General features: G+C 38.6%; 1 protein-coding gene across 1 annotated transcript in view; it reads left to right on the plus strand.

The window, feature by feature from the left end:
- The window catches only part of PKHD1 (PKHD1 ciliary IPT domain containing fibrocystin/polyductin), a 471,129-nt gene that overhangs the window by 430,995 nt on the left and 22,173 nt on the right, over window positions 1-17,961 (plus strand). The window lies entirely within an intron of this gene.

A 17,961-nucleotide genomic window follows, 5' to 3' on the forward strand; every position in this document is an offset into this window, starting at 1 on the left:
TTCCTGATACAGCTATGAGTAATCAATATAAAGGAATCCGAGTTTTGCTTTTCAGAGGCTTAGGGATGTGCTAGAACACAACTGATATTGCATAAACAAATGCCTCTAGTTAAAAGATAAAACCCAGTTTAGATACAGTATTGCATTTAAGATCCGAAAATGTAAGTTAAGTATTGGGCTAAACAGTGCATTCATTTCCCACCTAGCAGAGGTCTGACCCCTGAGATCGATGGTGCTATGTTTAGAATTTTAAAATAATGCCACACTATTTTCTGCACAAGAAGAGAGTTTATATGGTAATGTAGAAATTTTAACTTGAATTATTGTATTGGAAGCCACAATCCTTGATTGCTTAACTAAATATATTTGATTTCTTAACTACTCTTCCTTTTTGGTATTTTTGTATACTAATTAATTAAAATAGGGTACTTTGTTTTAAAAATGGGTACAAATTATATGCGTAAAGACATAAAAGCAGCACTAACTCAAGGCAAAATTGTGGAATCATTAACGTGTGTATTTTGGGTTTGCCCTGACCTTTGTCTTATTTTGTTTCTTCCAATCTTAGTCTCCACACCTTTGGTACTCAAACCAGCTCATACCATATGTATTTCAAGCTCCGGACCTATCATTTCTATATCCTTCCATCAAACTTACCTATCCAGTGACCCATTTTGTCTAGAATTTCTAGATAGTTTCACAGAATAATTCACACTAGTGTTTTAATGTTAGTTATATCACACCCCCTATGGTATTTTCACTTCAACAGATTTCTCAAGGCATGGCTTAAAGGAATAGATCTAAAGATTGAATTCCAGTAAGTGGAGAAGGCTATTTTAGGAGAGGTCCCTCAAATAACATATTGATACTAATGTCCTATTGCTGCTATTACCACAAACTTCCTGCCTTAAAAACACCACAAATTTATTCTCTTAAAGTTTTGGATGTCAGAAGTCTGAAATCAGTTTCAATGAGCTGAAATAAAAATGCTCTCAAGGTTGATTCCGTCTTGGGATTCTAGGGGAGGATCTGTTTCCTTGCCTTTTTCATCTTCTCATGGCTGCCTGTATTCCTTGGCTTGTGGACCTTCTTCCATCTTCAAAACGCATCTCCAATGCCTCCTTCACTTCGGATTCTTGACTCACATCTAATGTTTTTCTGATCTCCCGCCTCTCTAAGGACCCCTGCAATTACATTTAGGGCCCATCTGGATAATCCTAGATAACCTCCTCATTACCCAGTCTTTAATTTAACCACATCTGGAAGTCCCTTTTGCTATGTAAGGTACATTCACAGTCCCAGGGATTAGGATGAGGATAGCTTTTGAGAGGTCATTATTCAGCCTCCTACAAATAATATTCTCTCTGGTTATTTATGTCTATGGTGAGGTTGGCTCTGTAGGAAGGAAACGCTATAGTGATGACAAACCCTATCCCTCCATGCAGCTGAGCATATAATTTGGGAACTGGGGATGGAGTACTGCATGGTGGTAACCACCAGCATCACATACCTTTGTGGTCCCTGTTGCAGTGAGAATGGAGAGGTCATAGAATGAAGCCCTTCTGTCCACTTCTGTCCAGTCCTTTCTAAGGCCCCCTCTCAGTGCTGCTGGGATGGGGTTATAGGAGCTTCAGGAAAGGGGCCACAGACACAAAGATCAAAGTAATTGGGCCTATTGGATCTTGAGGCAAAAGTGGTATGTTTTAATGCACAAGAAATCCAAGAGAGAATATTTATCTTTTTCTTTATACGTACAATTTTCCTTTCCTTTCCTTCCACAATTCATGTCCTATACATTCTTTGGGGCCCAGACAAGGTCTACCTCTGGTCTCCCATGCCCCCTGAGCTTTCCCTTGCCTGGGATTGTCTACACTGCCTTCCTTACAATACGAGGCCATACCCAGGTGAGGAGTGGCTGTTGACATTTTAGAGAATATGTCTGTTTCCCCAACCAGGTTATAAACATAGTGACAGCAGGGACCGTGTCTCCTGTATCCGTGAGTTCTCCACCACACTCCTAATACAGTGACTTAGTAACAGAGTGGATGTGGACGTTGAATGAATGAGTATGGGAAAACTGTTTTCCTAAATCAGACTTGAGTCAAGACCTGTGCTTTCAGCACATTTGTAAATAAATATTTCTAAATATTTATGATGCTCTTAGGCAAAGAGGAGGAGAATAGTTGCTCAATAAATATGTGTTGATTGATCAATCAACAAATAGTTCCTTAAGTGCTACAGAAGGAAAGTTATTCTGGGTTCATTTTCATGGCATTGGCTAGCTTTATAGCCATTTTCCCCAAAATTCTATGCCAAAATGGTTGAAGTTTTAAGTGTAAAACAAGTTTAGGAGGAGCTTACAATAATATTTTTCCCCTTTATCTGCTCCTGGATAATGTGAATTAAAAACAAGTACTTTATGCATATACCACATATAGTACTGTTTTAAAACCTAAGGTTTATATAATCACATGATGTTTCGTAAACCTTTGGTAGAGATACTATACCTTAAAGTCAATAATGTGTCTATTTCACTATCACACCACTTTTAGATCTTCAATGCTACCTCAAAGCTCTGGTCACTGGATAAAAATATTTGTAACAAAGAAAAGGAAGATTAATATACTTAATAAATAAAAGCCTCTTAAAATTATTTAGGAAAAGATGACCGTGGCCAAACCCCACCCCTAACTAAACTGGTAAACATACTGTTTATAAAAGAAAAAATACAAACAAAAATAAACATATAAAAAGGCTCATTTCAATGTGATCAAATGATGCAAATTCAAACAACAAGGTGACTCCACATTTCATTTATCCAATTGGCAAATACTTAAAGGATATGTAATACCCAGTAGATGGGAATACTCTTGGTGTTGGCAAAAATACTGCCTAATAAGTGTTCCCATGTGGGGTGGTTGTCAGCTGGTATAAACTTTATAGAGGGCAATTTGATCATTATCAAAGGACTTTAAAATGTATATATTTGTCTAAGTGATTCAAAAATAAAAGTTTTACCTAAATAATTCATTGGAATATACACTGCACTTATATGCCAAAACAATAACACCCAATTCCCCAAACTATTGACAAAAGAGAAATAATTAAATTAAAAACTAAGTAAATGAGATAGTTAAATTGATACAGCCATATAATTAAAAGACTTTGATTCATTAAAAATTATGTTTTCATATAATAATTGCATAAGAAATCCTTATTATTCACTAGTAAGTCAAACATATAGGGTACAAATAGAGCATGATCTCGCATACATTTGTATGTCTGTCTTATGCCCATATTTATATATGTATGTACACGTGTTAACAAGAGTTATCTCTGAAAGATGGTTTTATTTGTATTTTACATTCTCTTCTTTGTTTTTGTTTTATTCAGAATTTCAACCATTAACAAGTTACCTTGTAATCAGATAAAAATCCAACAAGTTCTATTTAAAAAGGACTAGAGACCCCCGCCTCTGCACTGATAAACACCCCTCCCCACCGCTAGCCTGGGAGGTGCCCACCTGCACAAATTCACTTTGTACTGGCTTGCCTCCCCCTTGTTCCCCCGTGGGAGAGTCAGCTGAAGGAGACCCAGCTGCAGCGTGGTGAGGTCCTGGGGAATATGCCAACCACGGAGGGGTCATGGAACCTGAGGTCCCTTGGCAAGCCTCTATTACTTCCTGCTTTTATTCCTCATCACCTTGGTCACCCTGGTCCAAAGTTAGGATGAACATAGTCTTCTCATTGTGGTACAGCAGAAGGGTTTTCCACCAGACCCAGCTGGGGCAATGTTATTCTCATTGCTCTTCCCTCTGCAGTGTCCTGGCTCAGATGGGATGCAAGAAGTGTGCTTTGCTGTGCAATTGGCAGAGGATGGAAGTGGCAATAACACGAGCATTGACTAGACTCAATATTAGTGATGGTACTGGGGAGTCGTCCCGGCTTTGGGCTGCCTGAAGGCAGTGGTGATCCCCTGCTTGTCCTATCTGTCAGTCTATTTGATCTCCAAATGAATTGCTTTTGATAACAGCTATATAAATGCAGAACTGATCCGCTGGGCCTTCTTAAATGAGACTCCTCGCTTTCATCTCCCAGTCATTTCAAAAAGCAGATAGACTTGTTAGAGGTTTTAATGCAATGATTTATGTTTTATCTTGCCTGGTTTGAGGCAGCATTTATTTAGCACTAAATTCTTCCCAAGCCTCTATGTGAGGGGAGGCTCACATATGTTGTATGTTGAACATACAACGTTTGGGGTTTCTTTTTAAAAAAAATAAATTCAATAATATATGTTTTTCTCCTTTATTATGGTCAGGAAAGGCAATAAACTTTATTTTAAGGAAGGAGGGAGGAAACAGAAAAACTCACCATACAAAACACTTTCATTATCAGACCCTTGGCAATGTTAGAAGGAACCAGAAAGGAACAGTATTAATTCTCCAATTCTATAGAACAAAAGCATTAAGCTTCCCCCACCCAATGACCACCAGAAAAAGAAATCACAATTAATTTCAATTAAAACAAAGGAAGACAAATTTTCTCATGGTTTTGTCCCATGTCGTTTGCATTTTCTATAAGAAAGCAAACTGTGGAAGTCTTAATTATTTCTCTTTCTTATAATTTTCTCTCCTTACACCTCATTTTCTAACCTCTTTCTGCTTTCACCCCTTTCCCATTGTATGAATGAAGAAAATTCTATTAAAGAGAATGGAGCATCATTTATAATACACAGAACCTTTGGTAAGAAGCTTTGTCCATTTACCACTCAAAGGCTATAAGTAAGCTTATTTAAGGGATATATTTAGGGGAAAAGACACAATGTATTGCAACTTGAGAATGAAATAGAGCTTGATCTCTTTTTTTTTAAATTAATTAATTAATTTATTTATTTATTTATTATTTATGTTTGGCTGCATTGGGTCTTCACTGCTATGCGCGGGCATTCTCTAGTTGTGGCGAGCCAGGGCTACTCTTCGTTGCAGTGCGTGGGCTTCTCACTGTGGTGGCTTCTCTTGTTGCAGAGCACGGGCTCTAGGTGCACGGGCTTCAGTAGTTGTGGCTCAAGGGCTCAGTAGTTGTGGCTCGTGGGCTCTAGAGCACGGGCTCAGTAGTTGTGGCGCACGGGCTTAGTTGTTCTGCAACGTGTGGGATCTTCCCAGACCAGGGCTTGAACCTGTGTCCCCTGCATTGGCAGATGGATTCTTAAGCCCTGCGTCACCAGGGAAGTCCCTTGATTTCTTTTTCATTAGAGGAATATCTCGCTTCATGAAATGTTGTTGTAAGAAGCATATTGTAAATTGTATATGTGTGTATAAATAGAACCATCTGAATGAATTGTGACAACTTGCTATTTGAAATTGTGGTTTTTAAATCAAGTATATTGTGATTTTCAAATAAAACGTCAGCCCAAATCTGAACTTTTCATTGATCATGTTTGGTTAAAAGGGGATTATTCTCCCATGAAACACCATAACAATTTATTCCAATCACTGTGCAGTATGACAAACTGCAATGGCATCTTCTTAAAGTGATATATAATAGAGCAGAGAAAAAGAGACCACATGGTATGAAATAATTGACATCTCCACTTCTAGGAGATAGAATTCATTTTTGAGAACTAAGGGGACTCATAATTCAAAAGTGTCAAAGCTACCTGGAGATGGATTAAGATTTTTTTCTATGTGGTAGAAAACATATTTGTGTCCTGCATAAGGCTTTCACTCTGTAATTTCCTTTTGAATCACAAGAACAGAGAAAAGAAGCGTTTTAAATGCTTGAACATTTGGTTAAAGTAGCCTAGATTGTAGTCCCCGCATTGAATGCAACAGGTTACAGCTGCTGGTAATAATTAGATTGCCCGTGATTCTTTTTATCTTGTTACTCTTTCTAAATGTTTATATAAATACTGAAAAACTTATTAAGTTTTTTGAAATAGAATATTCAAGTTAAAGGAGAATTGACAAGTATATCATTTTCTTGAAAAAAATGCTTTGTATTGATAATTGTAAAAATAATAATTACAGTTTGTAGTGATAAACATATTTTCCAATGAAGAAAATATAGTGATGAAATAGTTTGATTTCCATTTTTCAGATGAGGAAGCCAGTAAAGTTAACTAAAGGCCATACATCTTAGAAACAATATTATGACGATTATTCACCTGATATTCACTTTCCTGCCTTTCTGGTAGGATACCAGATAGTTCATAGTTTCTTTTGAATACAGGCATGTTTGTTGAGTATAGAGTGCCATATAAATAGCCTTAGGAAAGTATATTCTTAAAAAGTACAGTACCATTTTATATACTATAAAGAGAAATAATCATAATGAATTTTAAAAGCATTGTAAATCACAATATTTACACTGATCCACTGTAAAAATCAATCCTATTTATTAGATAGTCTATTATTAATTCCACGTTATACGATGTGAAGCTGTTTTTTTTTTAACACCTTTTTTTTTTTAACATCTTTATTGGAGTATAATTGCTTTACAATGGTGTGTTAGTTTCTGCTTTATAACAAAGTGAATCAGTTATACATATACATATGTCCCCATATCTCTTCCCTCTTGCATCTCCCTCCCTCCCACCCTCCCTATCCCACCCCTCTAAGTGGTCACAAAGCACAGAGCTGATCTCCCTGTGCTATGTGGCTGCTTCCCACTAGCTATCTGTTTTACATTTGGTAGTGTAAATATGTCCATAATACACTACCACTCTCTCACTTTGTCCCAGCTTACCCTTCCCCCTCCCCGTATCCTCAAGTCCATTCTCTAGTAGGTCTGCGTCTTTATTCCCGTCTTACCCCTAGGTTCTTCATGACCATTTTTTTTTTTTTAGATTCCATATATATGTGTTAGCATATGGTATTTGTTTTTCTCTTTCTGACTTACTTCACTCTGTGTGACAGACTCTAGGTCCATCCACCTCACTACAAATAACTCAATTTCATTTCTTTGTATTGCTGAGTAATATTCCATTGTATATATGTGCCACATCTTCTTTATCCATTCATCTGTCGATGGACCCTTAGGTTGCTTCCATGTCCTGGCTATTGTAAATAGTGCTGCAATGAACATTGTGGTACATGACTCTTTTTGAATTATGGTTTTCTCAGGGTATATGCCCAGTAGTGGGATTGCTGGGTCATATGGTAGTTTTACTTTTAGTTTTTTAAGGAACCTCCATACTGTTCTCCATAGTGGCTGTATCAATTTACATTCCCACCAACAGTGTATGAGGGTTCCCTTTTCTCCACACCCTCTCCAGCATTTACTGTTTGTAAATTTTTTGATGATGACCATTCTGACTGTTGTGAGATGATATCGCATTGTAGTTTTGATTTGCATTTCTCTAATGATTAGTGATGTTGACCATTCTTTCATGTGTTTGTTGGCCATCTGTATATCTTCTTTGGAGAAATGTCTATTTAGGTCTTCTGCCCATTTTTGGATTGGGTTGTTTGATTTTTTGATATTGAGCTGTGTGAGCTGCTTGTATATTTGGGGGATTAATCCTTTGTCAGTTGCTTCATTTGCAAATATTTTCTCCCATTCTGAGGGTTGTCTTTTCGTCTTGTTTATGGTTTCCTTTGCTGTGCAAAAGCTTTTAAGTTTCATTAGGTCCCATTTGTTTATTTTTGTTTTTATTTCCATTTCTCTAGGAGGTGGGTCATAAAGGATCTTGCTGTGATTTATGTCATAGAGTGTTCTGCCTATGTTTTCCTCTAAGAGTTTGATAGTGTCTGGCCTTACATTTAGGTTTTTAATCCATTTTGAGTTTATTTTTGTTTATGGTGTTGGGGAGTGTTCTAATTTCATCCTTTACATGTAGCTGTCCAGTTTTCCCAGCACCACTTATTGAAGAGACTGTCTTTTCTCCATTGTATATTCTTGCCTTCTTTATCAAAGATAAGGTGACCATATGTGAGTGGGTTTATCTCTGGGCTTTCTATCCTGTTCCATTGACCTATATTTCTGTTTTTGTGCCAGTACCATACTGTCTTGATTACTGTACCTTTGTAGTACAGTCTGAAGTCCGGGAGCCTGATTCCTCCAGCTACGTTTTTCTTTCTCAAGATTGCTTTGGCTATTCGGGGTCTTTTGTGTTTCCATAAAAATTGTGAACTTTTTTGTTCTAGTTCTGTGAAAAATGCCTGTGGTAGTTTGACAGGAATTGCACTGAATCTGTGGATTGCTTTGCGAAGTATAGTCATTTTCACAATGTTGATTCTTCCAATCAAAGAACATGGTATATCTCTCCATCTATTTGTATCATCTTTAATTTCTTTCATCAGTGTCTTATAGTTTTCTGCATACAGGTCTTTTGTCTCCCTAGGTAGGTTTATTCCTAGATGTTTTATTCTTTTTGTTGCAATGGTAAATGGGAGTGTTTTCTTAATTTCACTTTCAGATTTTTCATCATTAGTGTACAGGAATGCAAGAGATTTCTGCGCATTAATTTTGTATCCTGCTACTTTACCAAATTCATTGATTAGCTCTAGTAGTTTTCTGGTAGCATCTTTAGGATTCTCTATGTATAGTAGCATGTCATCTGCAAACAGTGACAGCTTTTCTTCTTCTTTTCCAATTAGGATTCCTTTTACTTCTTTTTCTTCTCTTATGACTGTGGCTAAAACTTCCAAAACTATGTTGAATGATAGTGGTGAGAGTGGGCAACCTTGTCTTGTTCCTGATCTTAGTGGAAATGGTTTCAGTTTTTCACCATTGAGGACAATGTTGGCTGTGGGTTTGTCATATATGGCCTTTATTATGTTGAGGTAAGTTCCCTCTATGCCTATTTTCTGGAGGTTTTTATCATAAATCGGTGTTGAATTTTGTTGAAAGTTTTCTCTGCATCTATTGAGATGATCATATGGTTTTTCTCCTTCAATTTGTTAATATGGTGTATCACATTGATTGATTTGTGTATATTGAAGAATCCTTGCATTCCTGGGATAAACCCCACTTGATCATGGTGTATGATCCTTTTAATGTGCTGTTGGATTCTGTTTGCTCATATTTTGTTGAGGATTTTTGCTTCTATGTTCATCAGTGATATTGGTCTGTAGTTTTCTTTTTTTGTGACACCTTTGTCTGGTTTGGGTATCAGGGTGATGGTGGCCTCTTAGAATGAGTTTGGGAGTGTTCCTCCTTCTGCTATATTTTGGAAGAGTTTGAGAAGGATAGGTGTTAGCTCTTCTCTAAATGTTTGATAGAATTCACCTGTGAAGCCATCTGGTCCTGGGCTTTTGTTTGTTGGAAGATTTTTAATCACAGTTTCAATTTCAGGGCTTGTGATTGGTCTGTTCATATTTTCTATTTCTTCCTGGTTCAGTCTCGGAAAGTTGTGCATTTCTAAGAATTTGTCCATTTCTTCCATGTTGTCCATTTTATTGGCATAGAGTTGCTTGTAGTAATCTCTCATGATCCTTTGTATTTCTGCAGTGTCAGTTGTTACTTCTCCTTTTTCATTTCTAATTCTACTGATTTGAGTCTTCTCCCTTTTTTTCTTGATGAGCCTGGCTAATGGTTTATCAATTTTGTTTATCTTCTCAAAGAACCAGCTTGTAGTTTTATTGATCTTTGCTATCATTTCCTTCATTTCTTTTTCATTTATGTCTGATCTGATCTTTATGATTTCTTTCTTTCTGCTAACTTTGGGGGTTTTTTTTTGTTCTTCTTTCTCTAATTGCTTTAGGTGTAAGGTTAGGTTGTTTATTTGAGATGTTTCTTGTTTCTTAAGGTAGGATTGTATTGCTATAAACTTCCCTCTTAGAAGTGCTTTTGCTGCATCCCATAGGTTTTGGGTGATCGTGTTTTCATTGTCAGTTGTTTCTAGGTATTTTTTGATTTCTTCTTTGATTTCTTCAGTGATCTCTTGGTTTTTATGTAGTATATTGTTTAGCCTCCATGTGTTTGTATTTTTTACAGATTTTTTCCTGTAATTGATATCTAGTCTCATAGCGTTGTGGTCAGAAAAGATACTTGATACGATTTCAATTTTCTTACATTTACCAAGACTTGATTTGTGACCCAAGATATGATCTATCCTGGAGAATGTTCCATGAGCACTTGAGAAGAAAGTGTTTATTGTATCATTTAAAACTTGTGTTTCCTTATTTATTTTCATTTTGGATGATCTGTCCATTGGTGAAAGTGGGGTGTTAAAGTCCCCTACTATGATTGTGTTACTGTCGATTTCCCCTTTTATGGCTGTTAGTGTTTGCCTTATGTATTGAGGTGCTCCTATGTTGGGTGCATAAATATTTACAATTGTTATATCTTCTTCTTGGATTGATCCCTTGATCATTATGTAGTGTCCTTCTTTGTCTCTTGTAATAGTCTTTATTTTAAAGTCTGTTTTGTCTCATATGAGAATTGCTACTCCAGCTTTCTTTTGGTTTCCATTTGCATGGAATATCTTTTTCCATCCCCTTACTTTCAGTCTGTATGTGCCTAGATCTGAAGTGGGTCTCTTGTATACAGCATATATACAGGTCTTGTTTTTGTATACATTTAGCCAGTCTATGTCTTTTGGTTGGAGCATTTAAGATTACATTTACATTTACATTTAAGGTAATTATCGATATGTATGTTCCTATTACCATTTTCTTAATTGTTTTGGGTTTGTTATTGTAGGTCTTTTCCTTCTCTTGTGTTTCCTGCCTAGAGTTCCTTTAGCATTTGTTGTAAAGCTGGTTTGGTTTTGCTGAATTCTCTTAGCTTTTGCTTGTCTGTAAAGGTTTTAATTTCTCCATCGAATCTGAATGAGATCCATGTTCGATAGAGTAATCTTGGTTGTAAGTTTTCCCCTTTCATCACTTTAAATATTTCCTGCCACTCCCTTCTGTCTTGCAGAGTTTCTGCTGAAAGATCAGCTGTTAACCCTATGGGGATTCCCTTGTATGTTATTTGTTGTTTTTCCCTTGCTGCTTTTAATATTTTTTCTTTGTATTTAATTTTTGATAGTTTGATTAATATCTGTCTTGATGTGTTTCTCCTTGGATTTATGCTGTATGGGACTCTCTGTGCTTCCTGGAGTTGATTAATTATTTCCTGTCCCATATTAGGGAAGTTTTCAACTATAATCTCTTCAAATATTTTCTCAGTCCCTTTCTTTTTCTCTTCTTCTTCTGGGACCCCTGTAATTCGAATACTGGTGCATTTAATGTTGTCCCAGAGGTCTCTGAGACTGTCCTCATTTCTTTTCATTCTTTTTTCTTTATTCACTCTGCAGTAGTTATTGCCACTATTTTATCTTCCAGGTCACTTATCCGTTCTTCTGCCTCAGTTATTCTGCTATTGATCCCATCTAGAGTATTTTTAATTTCATTTATTGTGTTGTTCATGAGTGTTTGTTTGCTCTTTAGTTCTTCTAGGTCTTGTTAAACGTTTCTTGTATTTTCTCCATTCTATTTCCAAGATTTTGGATCATCTTTACTATCATTATTCTGAATTCTTTTTCAGGTAGACTGCCTATTTCCTCTTCATTTGTTAGGTCTTATGGGTTTTTACCTCGCTCCTTCATCTGCTGTGTGTTTCTTTTTCTTCTCATTTTGCTTGACTTACTGTGTTTGTGGTCTCCTTTTCGCACGCTGCAGGTTCATAGTTCCCTTTGTTTTTCGTGTCTGCCCCCAGTGGCTAAGCTTGGTTCAGTGGGTTCTGTAGTCCTCCTGGTGGAGGAGACTAGTGTCTGTGTTCTGGTGGATGAGGCTGGATCTTGTCTTTCTGGTGGACAGGTCCATGTCTTGTGGTGTGTTTTGTGGTGTCTGTGACCTTATTATGACTTTATGCAGCCTCTCTGCTAGTGTGTGGGGTTGTGTTCCTGTCTTGCTAGTTGTTTGGCATAGGGTGTCCAGCACTGTAGCTTTTTGGTCATTGAGTGGAGCTGGGTCTTGGCGTTGAGATGGAGATCTCTGGGAGAGCTTCTGCTGTTTGATATTACATGGAGCCAGGAGGTCTCTGGTGGACCAGTGTCCTGAACTCGGCTCTCCCACCTCAGAGGCACAGAACTGACACCCCGCTGGAGCACCAAGGCCCTGTCAGCCACACGGCTCAGAAGAAAAGGGAGAAAAAAAAGAAAGAAAGAAAAAAATAATAAAATAAAGTTATTAAAACAATTATTAAAAATTAAAAAATTTAAAAGTCATTAAAAAAAGAAGAATGAAAGAAGAGAGCAACCAAACCAATAAACAAATCCACCAATCATAACAAGCACTAAAAACTATACTCATAAAAAAACAAAAACCAAAAAACAGGCAGACAGAACCCTAAGACAAATGGTAAAAGCAAATCTATACTGATAAAATCACACAAAGAAGCATACACATACACACTCACAATAGGAGAAAGAGGAAAAAAATATATACAAAAAAAAAGGAAGAGAGCAACCAAATCAATAAACAAATCTCCCAATGATAATAAGCTCTAAATACTAAAGTAAGATAAACATAAAACCAAAAACAAATTAGATGCAGAAAGCAAACCCCAATCTACAGTTGCTCCTGAAGTCCACAGCCTCAATTTTGGGATGATTCGTTGTCTATTCAGGTATTCCACAGATGCAGGGTACATCAAGTTGATTATGGAGATTTAATCCGCTGCTCCTGAGGCTGCTGGGAGAGATTTCCCTTTCTCTCTTTTGTTCCCACAGCTCCTGGGGTTCAGCTTTGGATTTGGCCCCACCTCTGCATGTAGGTCGCCTGAGGGCACCTGTTCCCTCTCAGACAGAATGGGGTTAAAGTAGCAGCTGATTTGGTGGCTCTGGCTCACTCAGGCAGGAGGGAAGGGGGGGTACAGAATGCAGGGTGAGCCTGCGGCGGCAGAGGTCAGCATGACGTTGCACCAGCCTGAGGTGCACCGTGTGTTCTCCTGGGGAAGTTGTCCCTGGATCACAGGACCCTGGCAGTGGCGGGCTGCACAGGCTCCTTGGAGGGGAAGTGTGGATAGTGACCTGTGCTTGCACACAGGCTTCTTGGTGGCCGCAGCAGCAGCCTTAGCGTCTCACGCCCATCTCTGGTGTCTGCGATGATAGCCGCAGCTCGCGCCCATCTCTGGAGCTTGTTTAGGCAGTGCTCTGAATCTCCTCTCCTCGCGCACCCCGCAACAATGGTCTCTTGCCTCTTAGGCAGGTCCAGACTTTTTCCCGGACTCCCTCCCGGCTAGCTGTGGTGCACTAGCCCCTTCAGGCTGTGTTCACGCAGCCAACCCCAGTCCTCTCCCTGCGATCCGAACGAAGCCCGAGGCTCAGCTCCCAGCCCCCGCCTGCCCTGGCCGGTGAGCAGACAAGTATCTTGGGCTGGTGAGTGCTGGTCGGCACTGATCCTCTGTGTGGGAATCTCTCCGCTTTGCCCTCTGCACCCCTGTGGCTGCGCTCTCCTCCGTGGCTCCGAAGATTCCCCTCCCCACCATCCCCCGTCTCCGCCAGTGAAGGGGTTTCCTAGTGTGTGGAAATTTTTCCTCCTTCACAGCTCCCTCCCACAGGTGCAGGTCCCATCCCTATTCTTTTGTCTCTGTTTTTTCTTTTTCCTTTTGCCCTATCCAAGTATGTGGCGAGTTTCTTGCCTTTTGGGAAGTCTGAGGTCTTCTGCCAGCGTTCAGTAGGTGTTCTGTAGGAGTTGTTCCACATGTAGATGTATTTCTGTTGTATTTGTGGGGAGGAAGGTGATATCCACATCTTACTCCTCTGTCACCTTGAAGGTCTCTCTCACGAGATCATATCTTGACTAAAGTATATTTTATTCTTTCTTGAAACTGCGCCAACTTCCTCATTCTACAAAATAATCTATATATACCATCTCTTTATATAGCTGCACACTTTCTCTATTTCTGTCATATTTATCTAAGTACATTTCTCTCCCTTTGCCTATAAAGTTTTGAGGTCATAAGGGTCTTGATTTGCCTTCATAGGTTGGACTTAAAGAATCGTAAGGAACTTAAGAATTCTCCCCCATTTAATACCCTTGTATTAGCGATAAAGAGTAAAATCTAAATAGATTAAACTCCACAGAGAAGCAAAAGGATAATTTAAAAATCCATGATAAGTATGCCTTCTGCTTATCCACTCACAAAGGTTTAGTGGTGGCTTTAAAAAATCATTAGTGTATCTCTAAAATTATATACGGATTTCAACCATAAGGCAGCATCTCTCCCTCCCCATCTTCGTCATCTTTTTTTTTTTTTTTACACATATGCTTAGCTTCACACAGGCAGGTGCCATAAGTCAGGTTAGAAAGGGAGGCTCTGGAGTCAGATATTGGGGTTTGAATCTTCACAACTTATGAGCTCTGCAACCTTGGGCAAGTTGCTTAACTTCCCTATGCCTTACTTTTTTCTTCTGTTAAATGGGCATAATAGTGGCCACCACCATGTAGGTTGTTTATAAATTAGTTAATCTATGCAAAAGAAAAAGAATGTGCCTGGAGGGTGAAAACATTCAATAAAGGGTAGTCATCATTATTATTGTAACCAATAAATGGAACAACATGGAAAGTGGTAATAATCAAAATGTAACACATATTTCTCTTTCACCACCTTTTTGTACTTTATAGGCTGGAGAAAACCTTTCTCCTGCCACTAGATGAAAACTCAGCAGACCACATGAGTTTCCTGTCCTTCCATTTATACTAGATAGTTCTGCGTACTTTATGATACAAAAATGTAGTTTTATTTAAAAAAAAAAAAGTGTTCCATTCAAGATAGCAGTAAACATTTCAGCTTCATGGGAAGGTAAGAGTCTCCCCACCTCCTGCTGACTTGTACGTGTGGACGGTTTGCCTTGTGTGCTTGGCTTCTGCTTTCTTATTCTGCTCATTGCTTCCTGCTCTAGCTGCTGGGTTGCACTTTGAAAAAAAGACAAGAAAATACGTATTGCCCAGGTGACAAGTATTATTGGAAGTTGACGTTTACCCTCCCTGGGCCACTCTCTCTGAGCAGATTTTCAAAGCTGATTTTTTTGTGGTGTTGGAAGACAGTTGTTGGTGGGTCTCTTCTGTCTCTGGACACCTCATGAGTAGAGGCACTGATTGCTTTTGTTCTAGACTATCTTTTTAAGGGTGTTTGTATAGTGTATAGCCTCAGAAGATAGGAATAGGGTCTCCCTCGAGAGAAAAAAATAGTCATGTGTACTTTCCAGCATAAAAGATTTAGATTCCTTGAGCTCAGGGATTCTCTTCTGTAATGCAACCCATTGCTCATGTAGGTGTCATCTGACCCTTTCTGCCATTCCCTGTATAAACTGGGGCTTAGGGAACTAGTGCGAGAAAATGCTGATTTTTCTGGGTATTGCTAGTGATGTGAGTAATAAAGCCCTTGGTTTCTGACGCAGGAGTCTTGTATCCTCTGCCAGCATCCACGAAACTGTGGGAAGTGAACTACCCGGCTTGTAAAAAAGCAAAATCTCAGACCTTTCACAGTTCTTAACAAAGGGATGTTCCTTGGAGCCTCAGAGTCCTCTGCTTTGGGAAACCTCCTCTTAATTACATTTCTCTTCTCATGGGTAACGTATTCCCTGGGACTCCCAACTCCCTCTTCTGTGCCTACTTTTCCATAAATTCACACTACACAGACTCTCTGTTAAAATGTATTCACTCTTGGAAGAATAGAACTAAAAAGCTCCAAGCTGGCTCTCTCTTCCATGTGGCCAACCTCTGGACCATAGGAAGTACTGATGCATACTTTGCCAAACTTTGCAAATGCAAGCCAATTCTGAGGTTGACATGTGCCACTGTAGCTCTCCATGGCATGAATCAGGCACCAATCCTCAATGTTACCCAGGAGGGCATGTATTTCAAGTTCTCCAAGTGATCCCATAAAAGTCACTTTCATCGTTAGCAGCCTGGTCCCTCCCTAAATATTGTATTGTAAAAATGCAATAGCCAACATAAAACTCACTCAAAAGTGCTCCACAGGAGAATGGAGATGACAAAGGAGTTAGTGAGCTTGAAGATACATACATCAGTAGAAATTATCTAATCTGAACAACAGAAAAATGTTGAAAAAAACATACCCAAGATAAAAAAGATAACCTGCCTGTCCTATAATAATTGATAAAATTGAATTTATTGTTTTAAATCTCCTTAAGAAGACACCTCCACACCCAACTGGTTTCAACAAATTATATTGGCATAAGTGGTCATCCAAAGGTGGAAAAAAGTAAACTGACTTTATACAAAATGTAACTCAAAATGGATTATGGACCTAATAGTGAAATGTAAACCTATAATATTTGTGGAAGAAAACTTAAGAGAAAATCTTAATGACTTAGAGGAATATTTCTTAGACATGACATAAAATCACAATTCATCAAAGAAAATATGGATAAATTGGTCTTCATCAAAAATTTTAAAAATTGCCCTACAAAAAACTCTAGTAACATAATTAAAAGACAACTACAGGTTGACAAAAATATTTGCATGTCACTTATCCAACAAGGGACTTGTATTCAGAATACACTAAGGAACTCTCAAACTCTGCAATAGTAAAACAAACAACCTAATTTAAAATTGAACAAAGGGCTTAGACACTTCAGACAAAGGACAAAGATGGTAAATAACCCCATGAGAAGATGTTCAGCATCCTTAGCCATTAGTGAAATGCTAACTGAAATCAGCATACATCCATTTAGATAGTTAAAATTTAAAAAATACTAGCACAGTATCCAGTGCTGGTGAAGATGTGGAGGAAATAAAAATCTCATACATTCTGGAGCAAATTAGAAGTAGTTCGTCCACTATAGAAATGGCTTGGCAGTTTCTTATAAAAATAAACATACATTTACCATACAAGCCTACAATGCCCTTCTGGATATCTACCCTAAAGAAATGAAAACAGTGTTCACACAAAAATCTGTACATGAATGTGTATAGCAACTCTGTTAATAAATGCCCCAAACTGGGGACTTCCTTGGTGGCGCAGTGGTTAAGATCCGCCTGTCAATGCACGGGACACGGGTTCGGGCCCTGGCCCAGGAAGATCCCACATGCTACGGAGCGACTAAGCCTGTGCACCACAACTACTGAGCCTGCACTCTAGAGCCTTCCAGCCACAACTACTGGTCCTGCATGCCTAGAGCCCGTGCTCCGCAACAGGAGAAGCCACTGCAATGAGAAGCCCGCGCACCACAACGAAGAGTAGCCCCAGCTTGCGCTCAGCAACGAAGACCCAATGCAGCCGAAAATAAATAAATAAATAAATGTATTGAAAAAAAAAAGCAAAAAAAAAAGCTTTAAATACCCCAAACTGGAAAAAAAAAATGTCCTTCAGTGAATGAATAAACAAACTATGTTGTACATCTATACAACGGAATACTGCTCAGGAAAAAAAGGAGCCAACTGCTAACGTAGGCACTACGGGAAGGTCTCAAGTCCATTATGCTGAATGAAGGAAGCCAGTGTCAGAAGGCACATGGTTTCTGGAAGAATTCTGTCATACTACTAATATAGGTTAAACACTCATTTTATTTTTTGTTGCAGGGCAGCTGCTTTAGTTGTTTATAATCAGTAAGTGATAACGGTGGAGGCGGGTGGAGTGGGGAAGTAGCCTAGAATGAACAGAGTTAACATCCTATTGGAAACAAGAAGTTGCCAGAAATGAACGGTCCCCTGAGTCTGCGATCCTTCGATGAGACAAAGAGACCTTGGTCACCACTTTTGCTGTATCAAAACGCTCCTGTTACCCCTGTGTTACCGGAGAACGAATATCCCTTCATCAGGAAACTAAACTGGTTACCTTTGTTTCCATTTTGTTGAGTTTTTTAAAGGCTGTTAGTTTTTATGGGTGAAGAGAACAGACAAGTCCATTTGTCTTTGTGAATCTTTTGTTCACACATCCTTAGCCACTCTTCAATAGCAAGTAATACAATTTTCAGTACTGTTGCTTGATTTTAGATAAGAGAAAGTCGACATCGACCTTACTGCTGGTTTTGCTTGATTCTCCTCCTCTCTTCTTGCTGTTGGGT

The sequence above is a fragment of the Balaenoptera ricei genome, chromosome 11 (assembly GCF_028023285.1).
Source record: "Balaenoptera ricei isolate mBalRic1 chromosome 11, mBalRic1.hap2, whole genome shotgun sequence".
In the NCBI taxonomy this organism is placed as follows: Eukaryota; Metazoa; Chordata; class Mammalia; order Artiodactyla; family Balaenopteridae; genus Balaenoptera; species Balaenoptera ricei.